Raw genomic sequence first — 15,169 nt, forward strand, 5'->3', positions numbered from 1 at the left:
TTGGATTTTGATGAAACTTTTTCTATGAAAACTGACCAAGTAAAGGAAAAGTGCATGACTCTCTTGATATGAAAGAAGGAGAAGACCCTGAAATATTAAGATGAAGTGTAGAAGTAGAATATTACATTGGTATAGTAGAAAACACAGAGCACATGACGATTAGTGAAACGTTAAAGTACTGATTAACAGAGTAGAATGTATATCTTGTAGGAAAATCAACTTGTACAAAAAATGAATATTTAACATCTGCTTGTAAAAGCCACTTGAAAATTAGGCATGCAGTTTTACGTGAATGTAATCAGCCATTGCTATATTCGTAATGGCATAAGCAAAGTATGCTGGTAAGTATCAAGAAGACTGTAGATATCTTTATTTTTTTGTAATCTAAGTAAGATCACTTGAGGTTTTATTAAACCTAATAGTAAAATGTACTACAAGTATTGTCACTGATATTATAGCTTGTATATAGAGGTATTTTGTCAAGCACGATGTACATTGCACATTTCTTCCAAGTATATACAGTAATATCTTTCATAGTTCTTGTACAGTACAGTATATTGATTTGCATGTTTTGACTACAGATCCCAACAGAACAGTTTGCCTAGTCGAAATCAGTGAATTGTTGTTGGTAAGCAAAGAGATTATTTTTATGAGATTAGGATACTGCTGTTACTTTAAGGACGTTATTGCTGTATGTTACAACTTTAAAACCTAACATGATGCTGTAAGCCTTTTATTTATACGCTGCGAACACAAGGATTTTAGGGAACATTAAATGTAACTTTTGAAAAGTAGGGACAGCGTATTTTTTGGCATTTAAATCCTTTCCATATTCATTGAGACGATAGGTAAATCCTGATACCTGACAGTTTCTGCCAGGAGTTCCATAATTAGATTTACCAGTGCATCTTGTGTCCGGATGAAGCGTGTTTATTTTTGGAATTGGGAAGTACTGTCTGAACCATGCCAACACATTTTTTGTTCATTTTTTCGTTGCTGAAATAGGAATAATATCATGAACCTTGGTTTACTGAAATTTTACAGGGGACATTAAATGAATTTTTGAGAGATTTAACATGTGAATTACAGTTTGTGATACTGATTGAACATGATCAGTTTTGAAAACATTCAAAATCATATTTTACAAATGGATGAAGAATAGCCAAAAGTATAGCTGGTATCTTTAGAATTTCCTGAAATGCCTAGTCCAAAGAGTCAGTGAATGAGTGATGATTACTACTGATGTAGTTCCTGAAAGTACAAACAGGTGACCAGCTTTGGAGAAAGAAAAAACTGACGAGATCTTACCAATACACCATGGAGGGTCCTTACTTAAGAAGTGGGTTTAGAGATAGCAAAAGACAAAAGAACTGCTTCAAGATATCATATGCCTCTGAAGGGGTAAAGTGAACCTCCATGACAACCTGTAATTGAAACAGTCCTCAGATACATCATCTTGACATAAAGGTTCTGTCCTAAACTCCCCTGCAATTTAAAAGATTCATTGTTGGCAAAGGCAGTAACATGATGAGTAACCTGTGTTCATAAATGTCGAAGGTGGGTTGTCAAATAACGAGTGTATTTAATCCATTTTTTATTTTTTACTGGAATAATGTTGATGTATTTTAGATATTATTTGTCTGAACTGCTTATCAGCACATTAATTGCTCTAGAACTTTGCTGAAAATCCCCTAGAAGGCCCTGAATGAAGCAGTAAATATCAGGAGGTTAAATTTTCTCAGATTGTAAGTCCTGGAGTTAGGTTGTAGATTCATTCTAAAGACCAGCTCTGGAATGACATCATCATTAGTGCTGCTTTGTAAGTATTTTCAGTGAGTAATGAAAAGATCCTTTTTGTCAGAGGGGTGTGTTTCAAAGTTATTTGGAAACAGGAAGAGGCTTGCTTGTAATGAATTTATTTATGGACCAGTTCTTTTGATATTGCAGTGGAAAGAAAGGCTTGTACTGGGCACAGTGAATCGTGAGGGAATTGTTCTTTATAGTTATCCTCATTCTAAAGAGTTTTATTAATAAAAAAATTTAGTTAGAATAAATAGTAGGTTTGTGGAGGTTCTCAGTGGAAGGACATCGATTGATGACGCTCTTTGAACAGATCAAGATGTCCTTGTGAAGCAGTGGGCGCATCTGTGCTTCTGTTTCAGAATGGAATTGCTGCTGGTTCCTTTTTGGTGACCTCGGCTTCTCGGCGTAGCCCGTATTTAAGTACTCCTCCCCTTTGCCTTAATTTAGTTATCACCTGTTATTTATGTATATTTTTTTATTTCTATCCAAGGGTTTCCCCTTGGGCTCGTTTTCTTTTTATTTCAAAAGTTCTGCTGTGCTGTATAATTCCGTAGCATAGTAATATGCATTATCTTAGGCAGTCTTCTTGGGGTGTTTAATAGGCAGATGCAGACTAATTGATCTTTGACAATCATACCGTTTTTTCGTAGCTTTTGAGCCGAGACATTTAAAAAGAAAGGGCCTGTAGGACGAATTGACATCATTTTGTTTTGACTTAGGGACTTGCAGAAACTAGTAACTCTCATGCGTAATCGTTTACTTCCTGGCTCACTGAGTGTTGCAAATTTACATTCTCATTTTAATTCATTTTAATTTTAATGTAGAGCATAAAAGTTAGTATTTTTGCATGCAGTTACACTATGTTAACTGTATATGTAAACATGGATTATTATTGATTAACTAGTATAGAGTTAGGACTCCCTAATGAGTATTTCAGTAGAAAACTTAGACCAGTGGAATCATTAGGGTACTGAATCTCCTGATAAAATCGAAACACTTTCTAAAAATGTATGTTATATATCGGATATTTTTTAGTCAAAGTATTATAATTAGTTTATTTGTCAGAAAGGTTTTCAATATTGTAAACGAATTTAACATGCTTAATACTGTCCAGGTTATATATGGATTTAAGAGACCCATTTGATTTTGATTTTGTCCTTATTACGGTATATTTCCTGTTCACAAAACTTTCTAAAGTTGATATTGGTATAATGCACTTTCTTTTGGGTAATACCAGAGAATAATGGAAGTCTCGCACATGTATTTCTTATAAATGTTTTCTTAATAAGGCTACTTTTTCTTACTGCTTATTTTCACTCAGGCACCGATGCAATTTTTCCTTTTCAGCTTACACTCGCAGAACACACACTTATCTGATACTATGTTCCCAACAGAATTTATAGATAACATTGTGTGGTTCAGTACAAAGCAAGATATGAGTACTTTTTTTTATACGTTCCTGGAGTTTCGTTTTCTTAAATTTCCTTTCTTTTTTAGATGAAGATGACGATCAACCGCGAGTGCTTCAGCTAACTAACCAACACAAAGGCGCGATCAGAGCGATACGAAAGGTAAGGTAGCCCCGGGATACTCGTCTGTTGTTGTTGTTTGAGCGAAATTTTGTCCATTTTAAAAATGCGTTATTTCCAATTAGGATATTGATTTACTTGGGTAAAAACTTTGCCCAGTGTGTCTACAAGATTTAGGTAGCTAATGAAAATCTAATGTTATCTGATACGGAAACTTGTGTCAAAATTTGTGAAAATTCTTTTGAAGTTCTCTGATTTTTTTAACAGGTACCTAAGGTGTTTTCTAAGGCTGTATTTACAAACTTCACATATATTCAAGACAAAATTATGACAGCAGTATTTACATTGTTCTATGATTAGAGGATAAAAAGATTATTGGTGCATACATTTCCAATATTTCCATATGCCTATGCACTGGTTGAAAGTTTATAAACACGGTTTTACTGTGTACCTGTAAATCTTCTGTTTAACTTGTTAGATTGGGAAACTGTGATGGTACTTTTACAGATAATGTAACATAATGTTGTTTATATATATATAGATAATGTAACATAATGTTATATATATATATATATATATATATATATATATTATATATAATATATATATATATATATATATATATATATATATATATATATATATATATATATATATATATATATATATATATAACTCCAGTCCCTTACATTTCATGCTAAAAACCTGTTACAAATTTTATTCATTTTGATGTATATTTTATTGCATAAATAAGTGTTCATCCATAGGTAATTGGTTTTGCATGACTCTTCAACTGAGCTATCTGTTATATTGAAAGGAAGAAGTTTTTTCAGTAGCTTTTGTGTGTTTTTAGATTTATTCCCTTATTTCCAGATCCCCTTAGATTTCATCATAATTAATTCTGCCAAATTGTTTTTAGGAAAGTTCAGACCCTTTTCTGTGTTACCACTCAGTTTTTTCATGTTGATTTTTATATCACTGTTGATTTTGCATGCAAGTACAACGTTTATGATGAGAATGAATCTTGTCTGTTTGAAGATTAAAATTGGGAAGGGAGGATGTGCAATCAAAAATTATATTTTTTAGTTATTTTTCAGTTACTCGGCTTGAAAACTTTGTTTTAGACAGAAGTACTTGTTTCCTTTCAGAGCTACTTGAATTTGCATTTATTTCGGTCAGTAGTAGTATATTAAGAAGGTGTTCATTTTTTGAGAGTGACGCAGAATTTTAGGTTTGACAGTTACAGGATTAGAGGTAAAAGTGCTCGCCATGAAAATTGGGGTCGCATGCATATGAAGATTGCTCTATTTGTGCACTTTCTTAAGGAGAGCATAAGAGGAGTTGGTTGTTATGACCGTAAGATGATATACTTTACACCTGAATATATGATCTTTCGAGGAAAGCGGTTTTACGTTTGCGCTAGATTTGCGAGTGTTTTGTAAACTGAGCTTTAAAAAAGAAATGAATTTAGCTCATAAAGACTGAGATCTTTTCTGGTATAGGTTTCTCTTTCATATGTTTTATATATATTCTCTGTATTCCTGTTGTCTTATTGTTGAAACTCCCCACATTGTTTTTTGGAATCATTAAACATTATAAGTACATATACAGTTCAAATGATGATTTGCCACTAGTATTTAGTCAGTAAAGTCTATATATTATTTGATTTGCACTGGACGATTTACTACTGTATTAATAGCGCCAATAAATTTGCTTGTAGTCGGTAAGACATATATGTGACAAAATTTTTTTTGACAACCCTCCCAATTTTTGTAGATCAGGACTTTTAAAACCATTCACATTTAGGAATCAAGTGAGAAAAAATATTTTGGGAAATATTCTGGAAGCAAAGTTTGAGACGAAGGCTGTCATTCTTTTCTGGCTAATTAGATCCAGAACTTATGGCAGCAATTGCTGTAACGGCATATGTGCCTTAGAGCCTAAAATGACAGAAGGTTTAAGTTGACAGGTTTTCCCAGAAGGAATGAAATTACAAAATATTTTCCTGCCATAAAAACTATGATTCATCATAGCCCTCAGTGGTCAAAGTCACTTTCTATCGCTGTTCAGTTTGTTATGCTTCACTCAGTATTAACGTCACTTCATTATGGTTGGAGATATTTTTTTATGAAAGTACCCCAATGTCCATGTAAATTGGTAGGTATTTCTCTGAGTGTAGAACATGCTTCGACTGCTTTAACAATTTGTTATTAGCAAACAGATAATGTAGTAAATTGAATCTGATCATCATCAGTTTCATTATTAATCGAGCAAAAATGGTAGTTAGGTCATGAAAAATTGACACCTAGGGGTCTTATTTTTGTTTCCTCAACGCCAAGTAGTGCTGCTTTCTTTTACTTTTCATCCATTTCCTTTTTTTTTCTACTATGCTCATCAACCATTTCAGCTTTTCCTTTCACCTGTTTTCACTCTTTATTCAAACATTCAGGCCCTTGGTCGTCTTTGAGTACGATTATAGTAACGAGACTAAAGCAGATTTGCTCAGTTATATATGCAAGGGAAATCATTGCGTTTCTTTGCTACTTTTGCTTAATGGAAATTTATTTATGATGTATATGACACCACACCTTTAAGACTTGAGTATAAAGTTTTAATGTCTCTTAAATAATGTATCCTTCTGGAAAACTTATGTTACAAATACTGGATTATATGGAACAATTTCATACACTGAACTGCAAGGCCTGCATATACGTGCATTCTGGAATATGTGGTAACTAGCTATAATTATTGTTCTACTCAACCCAGCGCTCGACTTTCACAGACACTTGTCAGACTAAAGATTGAGTGATGCACTGTGCTTTCAGACCTGCAATTCTGTAGGTTATTTACAATCGTTGATCATTGCAACTTTGTTTATTTAAAGGTTCATGAGTTATGAAAGGAAAGAAGGAATTCTTAAGAAGAAAGACACTGAGCTTCAGAATTTTTCCCCGTAACTTGAATAAAAATGTTTTTCTTCTCGGATAGTAAAAGAATGCATGAACCCATCAAATGTAAAAGCAGAATGTTTTACAAGATAGGTCCATTTGTAGTTTGTTTTTCATAACTATAATAATAGCTAATATCACGTTAGATTTTTAGGACCACAATGCTGGGGAGAGAGAGAGAGAGAGAGAGAGAGAGAGAGAGAGAGAGAGAGAGAGAGAGAGAGAGAGAGATTGCACGTGTTCACCTTATTTTTTGAAATACTGAACTGAGAATAAAAGAGCATTTCTTGCATTCCAAGAAAATTGTTAGTTGCTGGATACAATGCATTTACTTACAGGAGGATTGAGTGGACATGAACAAATTGTTAGGCTTCTGCATTATGTTGTCATAATAATTAGGGTGCAGTGTGATGTCATTAAGAACTGTTAATTACACTCTATCCTTGTTGTTAATCAAATTAAACATGGTATGTGAAGCAAGTTACATCCTGGTATTTTGTATGTCATTATTTGGACGTTTTAAAAGGAGGGAGAACAATGGTTTGTAATTTAAATATATCTGTTGGAGTGATGTTTATTTTTGTGTAATGTCTGTGTTTCTTTCTCTGGAGTATTAAGTTAATCCCGCCTGTCTCTGAATCCAACTAACTGTCTCACTTCCTGGGAATAGATCAAATATTTTGTGGCCCGCCGAAAGTTTAAGGAAGCGCTGAAGCCGTATGACGTTAAGGACGTGATTGAGCAGTATTCAGCAGGGCACGTCGATCTCCTGTCCCGCGTCAAAACCCTGCAGGGGAGGTACTCGAAGTGGCCTGCAACCAACAAATATGTCACTGTTTTTTCCACTCTTAACTCTGTGTGTATACACCATTAGGCATACAAGATAAACTGCATTCTAATGTACTTAGCAAAGTAACCTCAGGTTTCTTTGCTGATGCCTAGAATTAATCCCACTTTACTATTGTTACAGTTGCAGAAATAGCCTGTGTGTCCGCTTTGCTTGATGATGATGATGATGATGAGTGATTTTAGTTTTCTAGATGTGTCGAGTATCTTCTAGGACTGCCCATTTTTCTACCTTGTGTTAAACCAGTGACTTGCATCTCCAGTGTTTAAGAATTCGTGGGAAATGATGTTCACTATACAGTGTTGTGCTTTGCTTTTATTATTCGACAGCAGTAGTAAATGTGTTTCCTCTTATTTTAGGAGAAATATCTTACTTTACGCTTTATCAAACTCTTCTTCTACTAGAAAGTCCTTATCTTATAGGAACTGTACTTTGTATTTTGTTGATTCTGCTTTATCGATGACCCTATTATCCCATTGTCTGCATGATTTTCATTCTGTGATATTAACTATACTGACTATACTTACGATTTTGTCTAGTTTTCAATTTCACACCTCTGAAATTAAAACTAATTGCGTGCCGTGTAATTTGAGTGTGATGAGGAGAAGCAAAAGTTATTCAAGAGACTTTTTTAGGGGGGATAGGAGTGCATTCAAATCATTTATACCGAGATCGCATTAATTGGGTAATTGCATGTTTTTTCCACTATTTTAGGTGTGTAATGTCAGCTGGTAGTTGTATATTTAAAAGTACTGTACATGTAAAGCAAAATCACTCTCTTGAAATTGAGAATTATTGGGTATTTTTTGTTTGTTGAAGAGGGGAATCTGTACTATGCAATTTACTAAGTAGGGGATATTTAAATGTAAGTACCACGTGCTCAAAATGCTTCTCATAGTACAATAGTTGGGATATAAACTAGAGTTTGCTTTGTGAAGCACAGTTTAGGAAATACTAGAGGATACTTACAGCATAATTTCTGTCCTCAAATGCATTGGTTTTCCTTTATCTTCATCCAGTTCTTATGGTCTCTTTTACCTATCTGACCGACTTCTTTTCTTTTCGAAGTCCAATCTGCGCCGCTTTGTTGAAGATTATATCTTTGGGTCTCCACTGTTAGAGTCTAGAAATGCGAAGTAGAGGTCTTTTTGATAATAATAATAATAATAATAATAATAACAATAATGAAAGGACATACAGTATTTAACTATACATCACTAGTAAATTTTCACAGTGAAAAAGAAATGGGATTATTTAAGAGGTCATTGCTCCTAAGTACAGATCTTCCTGAAAATGATCTGGAATTCGACTTGAATCACCTGACACACTACATACTTTTTATAATTGTGCTAATTTCCTCGGGAACCATTTCAAATCAGTCTCTATGAACATCTTTGAATGGTCCATACAATCCCACTAATGCTTAAACCACGTCACTTGGAGGTGACGTGGTTGGAAATTGACAGGCAAAGGAAGTATCTCAGGGTCAAAAATGGCCAGAAGAATCGTCTATCATAGGAGTTTAAAATAGCAGCAATTAAATCGTCCAGCCTGTCAGCTTTGAATATCAATCCTCAACATGTCAGGTAACTCAGACCTCACTTTTGTAACACATTTAGGTACCTTCTTTTCTTTTACAAAGATGAATAGAACATAAAAACAACTAATGAAGAAGTTAGCCCTTTCATTCAGTAGGACTTTGTAAGTCCTTTCTATCCCAGAACCTGAGCGGTGCTAAGTGATATTTCACGTGGTACGTTGTCTGAAACGTTACTGTTCAACCTATGATACTCAGTTTGGTGTTATTTTAAGGCAGAATATTTTAATTTTTGTGATATGTTGACAAAACGAAAACAGTAATATAAAAGGTCAAAATATTATTGTTAATCACCAAAACTAGCGCATAAGTGACCTTGGTTTAGATTTGGATGGCTGTGTCTGTATGTCATAAGTGATCCAAAGAGTTAAGTTAGCTAGATTAATTTTGAGATTTGATGGAGACCTCTGGTAGAGGTGTGAAGCCACTGTAACCAAGAAACAGACTATATATACTGGAGATACAAATAATGTATAGATATCGTTTCCATTGCTTAAATGATTGCAACTTGAAACGGACAAACCAGTGCAAAAAAAAAATTTTTAGATTAAATGTTGAATTTATTGCAAATTAGTATATCAGATGTTTTAGATAGATATTGTGTAAAATTTATTAAGAAATATAAGTTGGGGAAAAAGTGTGTCAGAGTTATGGAAAGTTAATGTAAAAGGATATGTAAAAGCAATGATACCTGAGGCCTGAATCTTTCCTTGTCATTAGATATTTTCTACGATTTAGTCTCCAATTCCATTCAACTAGTTATGACAATATGTACATCAGCTACATATTCTTATAGTCAGTAACTAATCTAAATGAAAGTTTTCACAACAACGGCTGACCAATGTTAGACTTGTCATAGTTTAGTGTGATAAATCTAGTAATAGTTGACCTAAAGTTACAGGATCCTCTAAATAGCTTTTGTAGCCATCTGCAGTCTTTGGTTCTCTTTGCATTATTGAGTTGCATTATCGCAACATTGTGAGAATAGATGTTTCAGGAAGGAGGAATTCACACTGACTGCTGTCTACGATTAGGCTGAGCACATACCAGACTGTTTTCACATCAAGTTGGAGATTGAAAAGTTTTAGGGATATCAAGACGTCTTCACGGTTAATTATGATGACTCATCTTAGGGGGACATCAAAGCTGCATCATGAATGCGGTAGATGTTAGTTGACTGACTTCAGCTGACTGGAAAAACTAAGATTTTCTGGTCATCCGACAAAGGTGATAGTTCTGGTCCTCATTTACTTAGCTCCAGATGTTCAGTTTGGCAAGTGGGTCATGTCGAGATTTAAAGTTAGATGTTCAGGTCTTCCTCTAGATGTGACTGATTGAAAGTGAGACCAGTTATCCATGCTTATCATCATCTCATCCTGAAGATTTCAGGTGTGGCATGGGTACTGAGCACCATCATCAGACAGATGCCACCACGAATAAAGACTGGGACGCTTCTGGTCGAGAGCACCTGCAGCATGACATGCTAGACTTACACAGAAATAACAAAACTTGTCTGTGACATCTTCCAATTAGATCTGGGTAGTTCCCAAAGGCGTATCTATGTATTTATAGATAACTAGAGAAGAAAGTCTTGTCTTGTTTGGATGTTATACTGATAGATGTTAATACGAGAATTCTGATGCTCTGATATCGTTCTTTTGGAGTTTTGACTTATCATTCTGGGTTTTCAGAGCCTCCAGATCCGATTAATCGTTTTTTTTCATCCTTTATTGTGAAAGTTATCTTTTGACGTTGATCTCCTATTGTCACAGCCTGGTTTCTTTTCAGTCTGAATCTGCCATTACTCAGTCTCCCAGTGCATCCATTCTGCTTGTCAACATTTGTCATTGTCCTCCGAAAAAAGTATTCACTATTCAATGGAATTTTTCATTTCTTTTGACCTCTGATGACAGCAGACAGTTATGAGGACCCATGTTCACTGCTTATTCCTCATGCTGGAATTATGTCTAATTTTTCTGGAAGTCCTGTGAATGCTACAATGTTCCTACCTTGTGTACACCCTTTCTGTAGAAGAGATTTCTTGTCTGGAGGAACTTTATCTTGAAACACTTTGTTGCAAAGGTCTTTTGCTACATGGTGGATGACTGATAAAGCAAACTAGATCCCAGTGGCTCAATTTATAAATGCATGCATTTCTTTTATTGTAGCTTATAAATGTGTTTTATATAACTTAATAAATTCTTTCCGACCAATGGAATTGTCGTAACATTAAATACATAGGCTGCTACTTACCCCTCCACAGTGATTCGCTCAACGCTAGTAAATTGGTTATTTATAAGTACAGAAACCCCATATTCCACGTACAATCTCTACCGTTGTGCTGTACAAAACGGAGATTTACTGTTATTCTGCTTTCTATCCCAGTAGATTTGTACATCCTGTGAAAAATGTTCTTGCTCGTATTGACATTTTCATTCAAATAACTTTTTTTATTTCTTTATGGACGTTGTTTAAATATGTTGGGAAGTGGAATGATAATTTTTTAGATTAGAAAGATTTCAGATGTAAGTCTGTAATTTGTGTAGTTGTCGTGATTCCTGTCCCCAGTTTGTATTGTTGTTGTACTAAAATTTCTGTCCCCATTATTTTGAGTTACAATTGTTTATTATGTAATTTGCAGTGTAATTAAAATCATTTATTACTTTACGTAAAATTTATAATTGTAATTTTGAAGCTGCCTATCTTTAATTGTTGAGCATAATTAATAGCAGATGTGTAATTTTAAGAGGTCTCTTTTCATTTATGCTTAATGACCAAATAAGAATATTTCTCAGGTCTTTCTCTTGGAAATTGATTTCTTTTTTTTTTTGTGGGGGGTGGGTGGTGTCGGGAGATTAAAAAATCCTTGAGACCCATGAGAAAATTATTAGATACAGGTATTGAAGCCTGCAACTACTTTTGTCATTAAAGAAATAACGATATTACATGAGAATTTAACTATCTTTGAAGTCCATTTTCTTGAGAGTGTTGTTTAAATCAGCTGAGATTTGCGGGAATGGAAAACAAACAAATGTATGTTTTAGAGTTTTGTACAAGCAGATCGTATTATACGGAGATATTGTCTCTGAAGTATGAGGAAATACTATCTATATTGGGTAGCATTTGCAAAGGCAAAGTAAGAATGAATTATATATAAAAAAATGGGGTGGGAGGGGGGACGCCTGAGAATGGGAGGGAGGTCTCAGTGTCTTGGTTGTGCTATAAATTATAGTGTGATGTTCATGCTTGTGTTGCATTCTGTATTACTGTAGTAAATTTGTCGGTATATATACATAACTGTAAAGCAGATTGTGACACGATGTTAGATGAGAGGCTATTTTCTTTAATGTAACAATGCAGTTATTTGGGATTACTTCAAATCATTGCGGCATATTTTGCTTACACCACTGGAATCAACCTCACCCATATTAGCATATTATGAAGCGGAAAGACTAATTCATGACTTTGATAAACAATAGATTAGAAACTTGTCTGCACTTAACTCTATCAAGAACACAACCCAAGGATACTTGATAGCCGTGACCATCTCATATCTAATGTTGTATCTTGTTCCTTTTCTCAAATAATTTTCATTTATTTTTTAATTTCCTTTACTATTCATATCAGTGAGACAAAAATTAAGTCTTTCCTCGGCTTGACATGGTTATTCACAATTTGATTCAGTTTTCAACAAATTCTCTTGTGATCCATAATTATATACGATTTAGCAATGCAGAAATCCAGGTGTCAAGTTCTGATATACAAATAGGTCTTGAGTCGTTACTTTGTATTGTGAAATTTATCAACCCTGATCCCTATGTATCTTCCTATGCTAAACATACTGACTGTTATGTTCTTAAAGTCTAAAAGTGTCATGCTAACAGCTCATATCCTTCATCAGCAGCAACTGGGATTTTCTGTGGTGCGTATAGGAATATATAAGAACCCTTTGCATTGCAGCACATGCTTTCAGAAGCCTTTTATGAGAAATGACCAGTTCCTACTTTAGCCACATAAACTCCCCGTTCCTGCTGGACTGGAGTTAGTCTTTAGCATGTAGACAGCACTCTTATTTCATTGTCATTGTGACGTAGGGCATTACAAAATGGTGTCCTTTACTATTGTAAGACAGCGCATGTTGGCGTCTTAACAAGCTTTAGAAGGAAGCCAGCTTAATAATCTCTTTGTCTTTTCAAGCATCTGAAAGGCCTGTCTCAAGATTCTCCCCCCTTAAACTGACAAATGTTTTCCCCATCTCTGGTTACTCTGGTCATTTCCTCTATTTCTGCCGAGAATCTGTATTCATATGCGATGTCATTCTGGATACTTATAACACCGAGCAGTGCATCCTGTGCATTGTGAAACCATGATCTCAATCTATACTTTTGTGAAGTAGAAGTAGAGTCAAGCAAAAGTAGGTTTGCATTGGTAGCTTTTTTGTGACCACTATTAGAATATTAGTCATGATTTTAGATGAACCTGTTATATTAGACTACTGCTGGCGGTACCTTCAGCAGCGCCTCGTACGAGGAGTGTAGTTTTTGAGATGATATTTCATACTGATTTTTAGTGCCGAGTATTGAAAGACCATAAAACATTGCATACTCTGGTCAACAGTACTGTAGATATCTCACCGGTTTACTGACATTCATGATTTATGACACATTTTCAAAGGAGTTAATTGACTGTTTTTACCGGTATAATTTTCAGTGTAAAATATTAGCTTTTCTTACCTATAAGGTTTGGCCCCGATGTTAATGCACTAATTATAATTTGGCTGTATGATTCATCTCCGATTTACACAGACTGAAAACAGGTTACTGCAACCTCAGTACAAAATTGGAAGGAACTAAAGAAAACAGAAGGTTGCATTTTCATACAGTATAATGAAAGTGCAGTCGTTTTTTTATCATGAACTCATATACGTCCTGTAGGGCGGGGTAGCGCCATCAGTGCACTTCACGCAGTGCACTGTAGTCATTACTTAGGTTCTTTTCGGCGGCCCTTCGGCCCCTACCTGCAACCTCTTTCGTTCCTTTTACTCTACCTCCGTTCATATTCTCTCTCTCCCATTTTACTTTCCATCGACTCCTAACAGTTGCATCATGGTGCAAATGCGATGTTTTCCTCTTGTCACACCTTTCAAACCTTTTTACTCTCAGTTTCTCTTTCAGCGCTGAATGACATCATAAGTCCCAGCGCTTGTCATTTGGCCTAAATTTTATATTCCATTCCATTCCATGAAGACACATAAAGTACTGTCAGTCGTTTGCAGTTGTTGTGTTTCTTCATGAGTTATTTGGATTATTAGGAGACATTTTATTCCCCTTACCTTGATGTTATTCCATCTTCTCATTTTGTTATGATATATATTTTTGTATAGTAGTGTCCTATTCATCTGTCTAGATATTTAAATTCTTACCTTTTGCCCAATGCCCCAAAAAATCTTGATTTTTGGACTCTGTCCCGTTTTAATTTTAACAGCGATAACATGTTATCTACATCATGGCTCTCCTGATACGTGACTGCCATGAAGCACCAGACTTTCAGTATATGGCTCCAAAGTGACAATCTGTCGGTTTGCAGGGCATTTAAATAGCTATTTCATGCCTCAAGAATCTTTAATTTCTGCGCCAATAGAAAATGCAAGGAAGTAGGTAAATATTGCAATGTAACAAAAACATTTAGACCGCATATCGTGCATATCAAGAGACCCACCATTCTCCTAGAATCAGTGGCTTTCTATCTAATTAGTGGCCTAGATTAATTTGTTCAGTTCCATCAATCACAGGGCTGATGCTCTCTGCTTATTCTAAGGGTAATGCTGTGTGAATTGTTCATTTGAGTTCTCCTTAATTAGGCTGCCTTGGATTCTGGGCTTCCGGTTTCCAAAGATGTGATGTGGAATTGTATTCCAATAATAGTTGTACAAAGTACCTAGAACATTTGGCACTGATACCATCATCTTTTGAGGTATGAGAAGCCTTACTAACAATATATAGCTTACTGGGAGCATTAGATTATGTTGATAAGTTTTTTTTAAATAAAAGAAAGTTTAGAGTTCAAGGTCAAAACTGAAACTGTATTACTTATTCAGTTTGATTACTTTTGTCTACTATGGTGTGCTTCAAGTGACCTGTCTTGAAATACGGTCTGTTTTTGATCTGTTTTGGGGTTGGAAGATTGTCTTTAAACTGAATCGATCACGTCAGACGAAGAATGTCACATAATGACAGTGTACCTGATCCTCTTTCTGTTCTATTCAGTTGTCTCCTCATATCTTATCAACTCATTTTATAAGAATCTTCTCTTTTTGCCTTATAATGGTGGCCTCATTTTGCATATGTACTAGCTTGGTGGTTATCTCAGTACCACTAAGATACTTTTGATATTTCACACATTACTTTGTAGCTTTTCTTATAGCTAAACGTTACCTGACGGCACA

General features: G+C 34.9%; 1 pseudogene; it reads left to right on the forward strand.

Moving 5' to 3' along the window:
- Nucleotides 1–15,169, forward strand: part of LOC136833740 (potassium voltage-gated channel subfamily KQT member 1-like) — a 708,908-nt pseudogene that overhangs the window by 584,647 nt on the left and 109,092 nt on the right.

The sequence above is a fragment of the Macrobrachium rosenbergii genome, chromosome 52, assembly GCF_040412425.1.
Source record: "Macrobrachium rosenbergii isolate ZJJX-2024 chromosome 52, ASM4041242v1, whole genome shotgun sequence".
Taxonomy (NCBI): Eukaryota; Metazoa; Arthropoda; class Malacostraca; order Decapoda; family Palaemonidae; genus Macrobrachium; species Macrobrachium rosenbergii.